Source organism: Spinacia oleracea, chromosome 4 (assembly GCF_020520425.1).
Source record: "Spinacia oleracea cultivar Varoflay chromosome 4, BTI_SOV_V1, whole genome shotgun sequence".
NCBI classification, from domain to species: domain Eukaryota; kingdom Viridiplantae; phylum Streptophyta; class Magnoliopsida; order Caryophyllales; family Amaranthaceae; genus Spinacia; species Spinacia oleracea.
The window spans coordinates 177,686,101-177,693,128 of record NC_079490.1 but is presented as its reverse complement, the minus strand read 5'-3'; the positions used below and the strand labels follow the sequence as shown (position 1 = coordinate 177,693,128).

At 42.9% G+C, this 7,028-nt stretch overlaps 1 non-coding gene across 1 annotated transcript; it reads left to right on the top strand.

The window, feature by feature from the left end:
- The first annotated feature begins 5,072 nt into the window (after nt 1-5,072).
- LOC130460217 (small nucleolar RNA R71) lies at nt 5,073-5,179 on the top strand. The gene has a single exon (XR_008920154.1). It is a non-coding gene; the product is annotated as a small nucleolar RNA R71 (small nucleolar RNA).
- The last annotated feature ends 1,849 nt before the right edge of the window (nt 5,180-7,028 follow it).

The window sequence follows — 7,028 nt, the reverse complement described above, 5'->3', positions numbered from 1 at the left end:
CGAATTTTTCTATCTTTTTCGCACTTAGGAGCTAAACCTGTACATCATCAACCACCCAAAAGCTGTAAAAATACTCTCTCCTCACCTCTCTAAAGCAATGGATAAGCTACAAAACACACAAAAAATAAAACTAAACTATCGAAAGCAATGAAATACGGGTTGCCTCCCGCAAAGCGCTGGTTTGTTTCTAGGTCCCGCTCGACCTTGTTACCTTGAATATGCAGTCTATGAGGCGGAGGGATTGAGGTGACGGACCTCAACCACTCCTATAGTAGCCCCATCATGGTACAACTTCAGACGTTGCCCGCTGACTTTGAATCTCTCACCATTATCATTCTCTACTTCAACAGACCCAAACTTGCTTACCATAGTCACGGTGAACGGCCCAGACCACCTAGACTTAAGTTTTCCAGGAAATAACTTAAGCCTAGAATTAAAGAGTAGAACCTTGTCGCCCACCGTGAACTCTCTATGCAAAATGTGATTGTCGTGCCACTTCTTGGTCTTTTCCTTATAAATCCGGGCACTATCATAAGCTTGTAGTCGGAATTCATCGAGCTCACCCAATTGAAGTAAGCGCTTCTCACCGGCTAGCTTTGCATCCATGTTGAGCTGTTTGATTGCCCAATAAGCCTTATACTCCATTTCTACTGGTAAGTGACACGCCTTGCCATACACCAACCGATACGGGGAGGTACCAATAGGTGTCTTAAAGGCGGTTCTGTATGCCCATAGAGTATCATCTAGCTTATCGCTCCAATCCTTCCTAGACTTCGCTACCACCTTCTCAAGGATAGATTTGATCTCCCGGTTGGAGACCTCAACTTAACCACTCGTCTGAGGGTGGTAGGCTAGCCCGGTGCGGTGATAAACCACATACTTGCGCAGGAGCGCATCCAGATGCTTCTCATGGAAGTGTGACCCTCCATCACTAATCAAAGCGCGCGGAACCCCAAATCTAGGAAAAATGATCTTCTTGAACAGGGAAATGACTGTCTTAGCATCGTTAGTAGGTGAGGCAACGGCTTCCACCCACTTGGACACATAATCTACAACAACAAGGATATACAAATTACCCTTGGACGATGGGAATGGTCCCATGTAGTCAATTCCCCACACATCGAAGACCTTAACCTCAAGAATCCCGTTCTGTGGCATCTCATACCTACTCGAAATAGTGCCGGCCCTCTGGCACACATCACAAGCCATAATAAAAGCCTGTGCATCCTTGAACATAGTAGGCCAGTAAAAACCACATTGTGACAACTTAGCGTTAGTCTTTGCCGGTCCATGGTGACCACCATAAGGTGAAGAATGACACCTACTGATAATAACTTGGACTTCCCATTCCGGAACACAACGCTTGTACAACCCTTCAGCAGTCTCACGAAACAAATAAGGGTCATCCCAAAAATAGAACCGAACATCATGTAGGAATTTCTTCTTCTGTTGATATGTAAGATCGGCCGGTAGAATACCCCCTACAATGTAGTTAGCAAAATCTGCAAACCATGGTGACTGACTGGCAAGTGCAAGTAAGTGATCACCCGGAAATGAATCATCAATCGGTGTAGACACTTTACCGTCATCATATCTCAATCTAGACAGGTGATCTGCAACAACATTCTCAGCCCCTTTTTTTATCGCGAATCTCCAGATCAAACTCGTGTAGCAGTAGTATCCATCGAATAAGCCTGGGCTTGGCTTCTTTCTTTGAGAGCAGATACTTAAGGGTCACATGGTCAGTATAGACTATCACCTTGGACCCAATCAGATAGGTGCGAAACTTGTCCAAGGCATAGACTATGGCTAGAAGCTCCTTCTCAGTAGTAGCATAATTAACTTGAGCTTCATCCAAGGTCTTACTTGCATAGTAGATGGCATGCAAAACCTTTTCCTTTCTCTGACCCAAAACTTCCCCAACTGCATAATCACTTGCATCACACATTATCTCGAACGGAAGATCCCATTCGGGAGAACGAATGATGGGAGCCGAAATCAGTGCCTGTTTAATCCTGTCAAAGGCCTCAAGAAAAACATCAGTAAACACAAACGGGGAATCCTTGAGGAGGAGCTGGGTAAGTGGTTTAACAATTTTAGAAAAATCCTTGATAAAGCGGCGATAAAACCCCGCATGACCAAGAAAACTTCTAACACCCTTCACATTAACTGGAGGGGGAAATTGTTCAATCACTTGGACCTTAGCTCGATCCACCTGAATGCCCTTATCAGATATCAAATGTCCCAAGACCACCCCTTCAGTAACCATGAAATGACACTTTTCCCAGTTTAAGACTAAATTACACTCTTCACATCTTTTCAGAACTTTAGTCAGATTTAGCAAGCAAGAATCAAAAGAAGTATCATAGGCACTAAAATCATCCATAAACACTTCCATGATAGACTCAATAAAATCAGAAAAGATACTCATCATGCGACGTTGGAAAGTAGCGGGAGCATTACACAGACCGAAAGGCATCCTACGATATGCAAAGGTACCATAGGGACAGGTGAAGGTGGTCTTTTCCTGTGGATGTATGGGAATTTGAAAGAAACAAGAATAACCATCCAGATAACAGAAAAACTTGTGACAGGCTAGCCTTTCTAACATTTGATCAATGAAGGGAAGGGAAAACGGTCCTTTTTAGTAGCAACATTAAGACGCCTATAATCAATGCACATGCGCCAACCTGTGACTACCCTAGTTGGTATCAACTCATTTTTTTCATTTCTCACCACAGTTGTCCCCCCTTTCTTAGGCACTACCTGAACAGGACTCACCCACTTAGAATCAGACACAGCATATACAATACCCGCATCGATCAAGCAATTTCATAACTTCAGCTTTTACAACATCTTGCATGACAGGGTTCAAACGACGCTGGGGTTGGATGCATGGTTTATGATTTTCATCTAGATGTATCCTATGCATACAAAAGTCAGGGCTAATACCCTTTAAATTATCAATACTGTACCCAATGGCCTTTTTGTGCCTTTTCAACACAATAAGAAGTTGGGATAACTGGTCTGCATCAAGTGCAGCACTGACGATCACAGGGCAAAGTTGTTCATCATCTAAAAACGCGTATTTAAGGTTAGCAGGAAGAGGCTTAAGTTCGGGTTTCTTTACCTCTTTAACAGGACAAACCGGCCGAACTAACCTCTTCAATTTGGTGCTCTCCGGCTCAGATTCTCCACCATTAAGCGCCAACTCCAGAGCATCCACTTCAGCACTCCAAGAACTGCTATCACCTGCAGAAGACTCACAAAAAAGCACTGCCTCTAAGGGATCTCTTTCGAGAACTTGGGAGACGTTATCACGAGTAATAAAATCAACTACATCTATACGATAGCATTGTTCTTCCTCTAGCATGAGACTTTTTAAGGCAATATTCAGATTAAAAGTCACCTTATCATCCCCAACAGAAAAAGTCAATTTCCCACTTTTAACATCAATGACCGCCCCCGCCGTGTGAAGGAAGGGTCTTCCTAAGATTATGGGAATTTGAGAATCCTCCTGCATGTCTAGTACTACAAAGTCTACAGGTATATAGAATTTACCTACTCTAACAGGGACGTCCTCTAAAACACCTAAGGGGTATTTGACAGAACGGTCAGCCATTTGTAGAGTGATATTAGTAACCTTAAGCTCACCCATATTCAGTTTAGTACAGACAGACAAAGACATGACAGACACACTAGAACCTAAATCACATAAAGCTTTATCAATAAATACAGTGCCAATGTTACATGGAATGGAATAACTCCCGGGGTCTTTAAGTTTGGGTGGAGACTTGTTTTGCAAATAAGCACTACATTCCTCAGTGAAAGCTACAGTCTCTACCTCACAAAAAGCACGTTTCCTGGTCAAAATATCTTTCATGAATTTAGCATAAGCAGGAACTTGTAATATTAATTCAGTAAAAGGAACCGCTACCTGCAAATTTTTGACCACTTCCAAGAATCTGCCAAACTGCTTGTCTAGCTTATTCTTGAGTTGCCGGTTTGGGAAGGGGAGTGCAATAGGTGGTACTTGAATATCTGTCCCCTTCTTAACCTCAGTTGTAGCCTCATTCTTATTGACTACCTTTTCAGCTTCCTTACCATCCATAACTATCTTTGGGATTTCCTCACTGACCAGACCACTAGCAGACACCCCAAAATCAACCTCAACCGGCATAGAAGGACCATCATAATCCCTACCACTCCTCAACGTAATTGCATTAGCAGTCTCCCTATTTTCGGGCTGTGAAGGAAATTGGCCTGGTGGCCTCCCTGCAATAGTAGTAGCCATCTATGCCAACTGTGTATCAATGATCTTGTTGTGAGCAGTAAGAGCATCGATCTTTGCATCCTTTTCACTTAGAGATTTTTGCATTTGTAGCATCATGTTTCTCATCTTTACTAGCATAGGGTCAGGCTGTGTGGCTTGAGGTTGTGGTGGTGGAGGTGATGTGTGTTGTCTAGGGAACCCAGGTGGTCCACTAGACTGTTGGCTGTAGTTGTTCCGTGGTTGGTAGGATTGTTGATGTGGGGGTTGGTATGGTTGTTGTGGTGGATGTTGGACTTGGTGAGGGTTCTGGATATTGTTGCTCCTGTAGGATAGTAGAGGGTTGTTTTTGTAGCCCTCATTGTAAAAGTTGGAGAATGTGTTATTTTGTTTGTAGGATTGAAATGCGTTACACTGTTCAACAGAGCTCCTACATTCCTGTGCATAATGACCAGACATTCCATAAGTTTCACAAACAGTAGCAGGTTGGGCATTCATAGCAGCTACACTAGAAGGTTGGGCAGATTGAGCATTGGCTGCTTGCATATTATCAAACTTATAGTGTAAAGCAGTCAATTGGGCAGTTAATTGTTCAATAGAATTTAAATCATGCTTACCACCCCTATTAGATAAACCTCTAGGATTCCCATACTGGGCATTGTGAATGGCTATCTCCTCAATCACCTCCATAGCTCTAGGCACCTCAAGTTGCATGAATCTCCCACTGGCAGCTGAATCCAACAAACATCTAGACTCATTGCCCAGACCATTATAAAACTGCTGAATCAAGAACCAATCTTCCAAACCATGGTGCGGGCACTCTCTTTGCAAATCCTTGAATCTCTCCCAGACCTCGAACAAACTCTCATCTGCTTGTTGTGAGATACCCAATATCTGACCCCTTAGACGAGCTGTTTTCTCAGGTGGAAAATATTTAACATAAAAAGCTAGAGCCAAGGACTCCCAATTAGTGATTTTCAAAGCCGCCCGATTCAACCCATTAATCCACAATTTAGCTTTCCCACTCAAAGAGAACGGGAAAAGTATATCCATAGTCTGTTCCGGAGTCAATCCCTTTTGCTTGATGGTGGAACAATATTGGATGAAGGACTGTATGTGAAGATTCGGATCTTCACCTGGTTCCCCACCGTATTGGCGTCTCTCAATCATGTTAATCAATGCAGGCTCAATCTTGAAGGTCTCAGCTGCAATAGAAGGCATGATTGCCTTTGGTAGCACGGACAGACTTGGCTTAGAATAGTCTGTAAGCCGTGGGGTAGGTGGCGGTAGTAGAGTTTCGTCACCCATCTCTATCTCTGAAACTGAATCTGTATCTGAAGGAAAAAGATCGCCAATATTATGATCAGAATCAGAGTAATTCCCACACTGTGCAATGAAAGTTCTTCGTCTACGAAAGGTTCTTTCGGGCTCAGGATCGAATGGAGTAAGATTACTAGTACCTACGGTCCTGGGCATAGACAAAGACTACAAAACAATGTGAGATCCGGTCTCAAGGAACGTGAGTTCCTTGAGTAGTAACAAACAATAATCTAGGATAAGCAATCAACAACAGAAAATAAAACCGTTTCCCCGGCAACGGCGCCAAATTTTGATAGGCTAAAGTCGTATCACCTAATAAAAAATAACCTAAGTCCACTAGCTAGGTAGCAAGGGAAGTCATGATCGAATCCACAGGGAAACAGGCGTTCTTTCTACTATCAATTAATTAATCTAGACTATTGTGAACAAGCGTTGGTTGATGATTTGTATGCTAAGACTACGAACGATAATTAAACGAGTATGAATCAAATATATTAAGGAATCTAGGGTATAGGTTCACCAACAAATAACAATCCAGGACAACGAACAATCACGACAATCAACAAGATAATTAATTAGACTAGCATGCTCTCTCGAATCGATACTAATCATAGACTTAGAATTAACGGGCTCTCGCTACGTATTAATCCTAATTCTACCTATTGACACAAGCCTAAACATCAAATTGCATCTCTCGAATCTTAACTTGATATTGCATAACTACCACAATTAAACCTGCGCAAATCTAATTGTATAGTGAAATAAACCAATCAATAGGAATTAATTACAATGCCAACAATCACAATTATTCAATGTCCCTTCATATTAATCATGGATCCCCAAACCCTAGAAATTAGATTACTCAAGCATATTAACAATAAACAAAGCAATTAGCATGATTGAAAGCATAATTAAAGCAAAACAAAAGATTGAAATAAGGAACAATACCTAATTGAAGAACAATGGTAAAGGAAAGCTTGAATTTTTGATTGAAAATAAACCAAGTGTTTGGAACAAATTAGAGAGAAAAACTAAGTGTTTAATACTAGAATATGAGATAATAAGATATTCAACTAAATTAACTAAGGGCTATATTTATAGTTTTGCCCAAAAAGCATTAAGAAAAACCGGAAAAACTAAGTAAACCGCGCGCACAAAACGCTCCTGGGTTGTCGTCGCCCGGTCGAGCGACTTCCGCCCGTCAGGCGACCAGCTCGCAACCCGCCCGTCGGGCGCAGGTCTGCCCGCCGGGCGGAGGGAGACAATTCGAATCCATCTGCACGCGCCCGGTCGGGCTGCTCTCGCCCGCCGGGCGAAGAGAAAAATTGCGCTGCTGCAGCTTCGACGGGCACCGGGCGAGACTCCGCCCGTCGGGCGCCTTTGAACGACCTGATCCTCTGCTTGCTCGCCTCATGGGCGAGGGGAGATCAACCGGGCG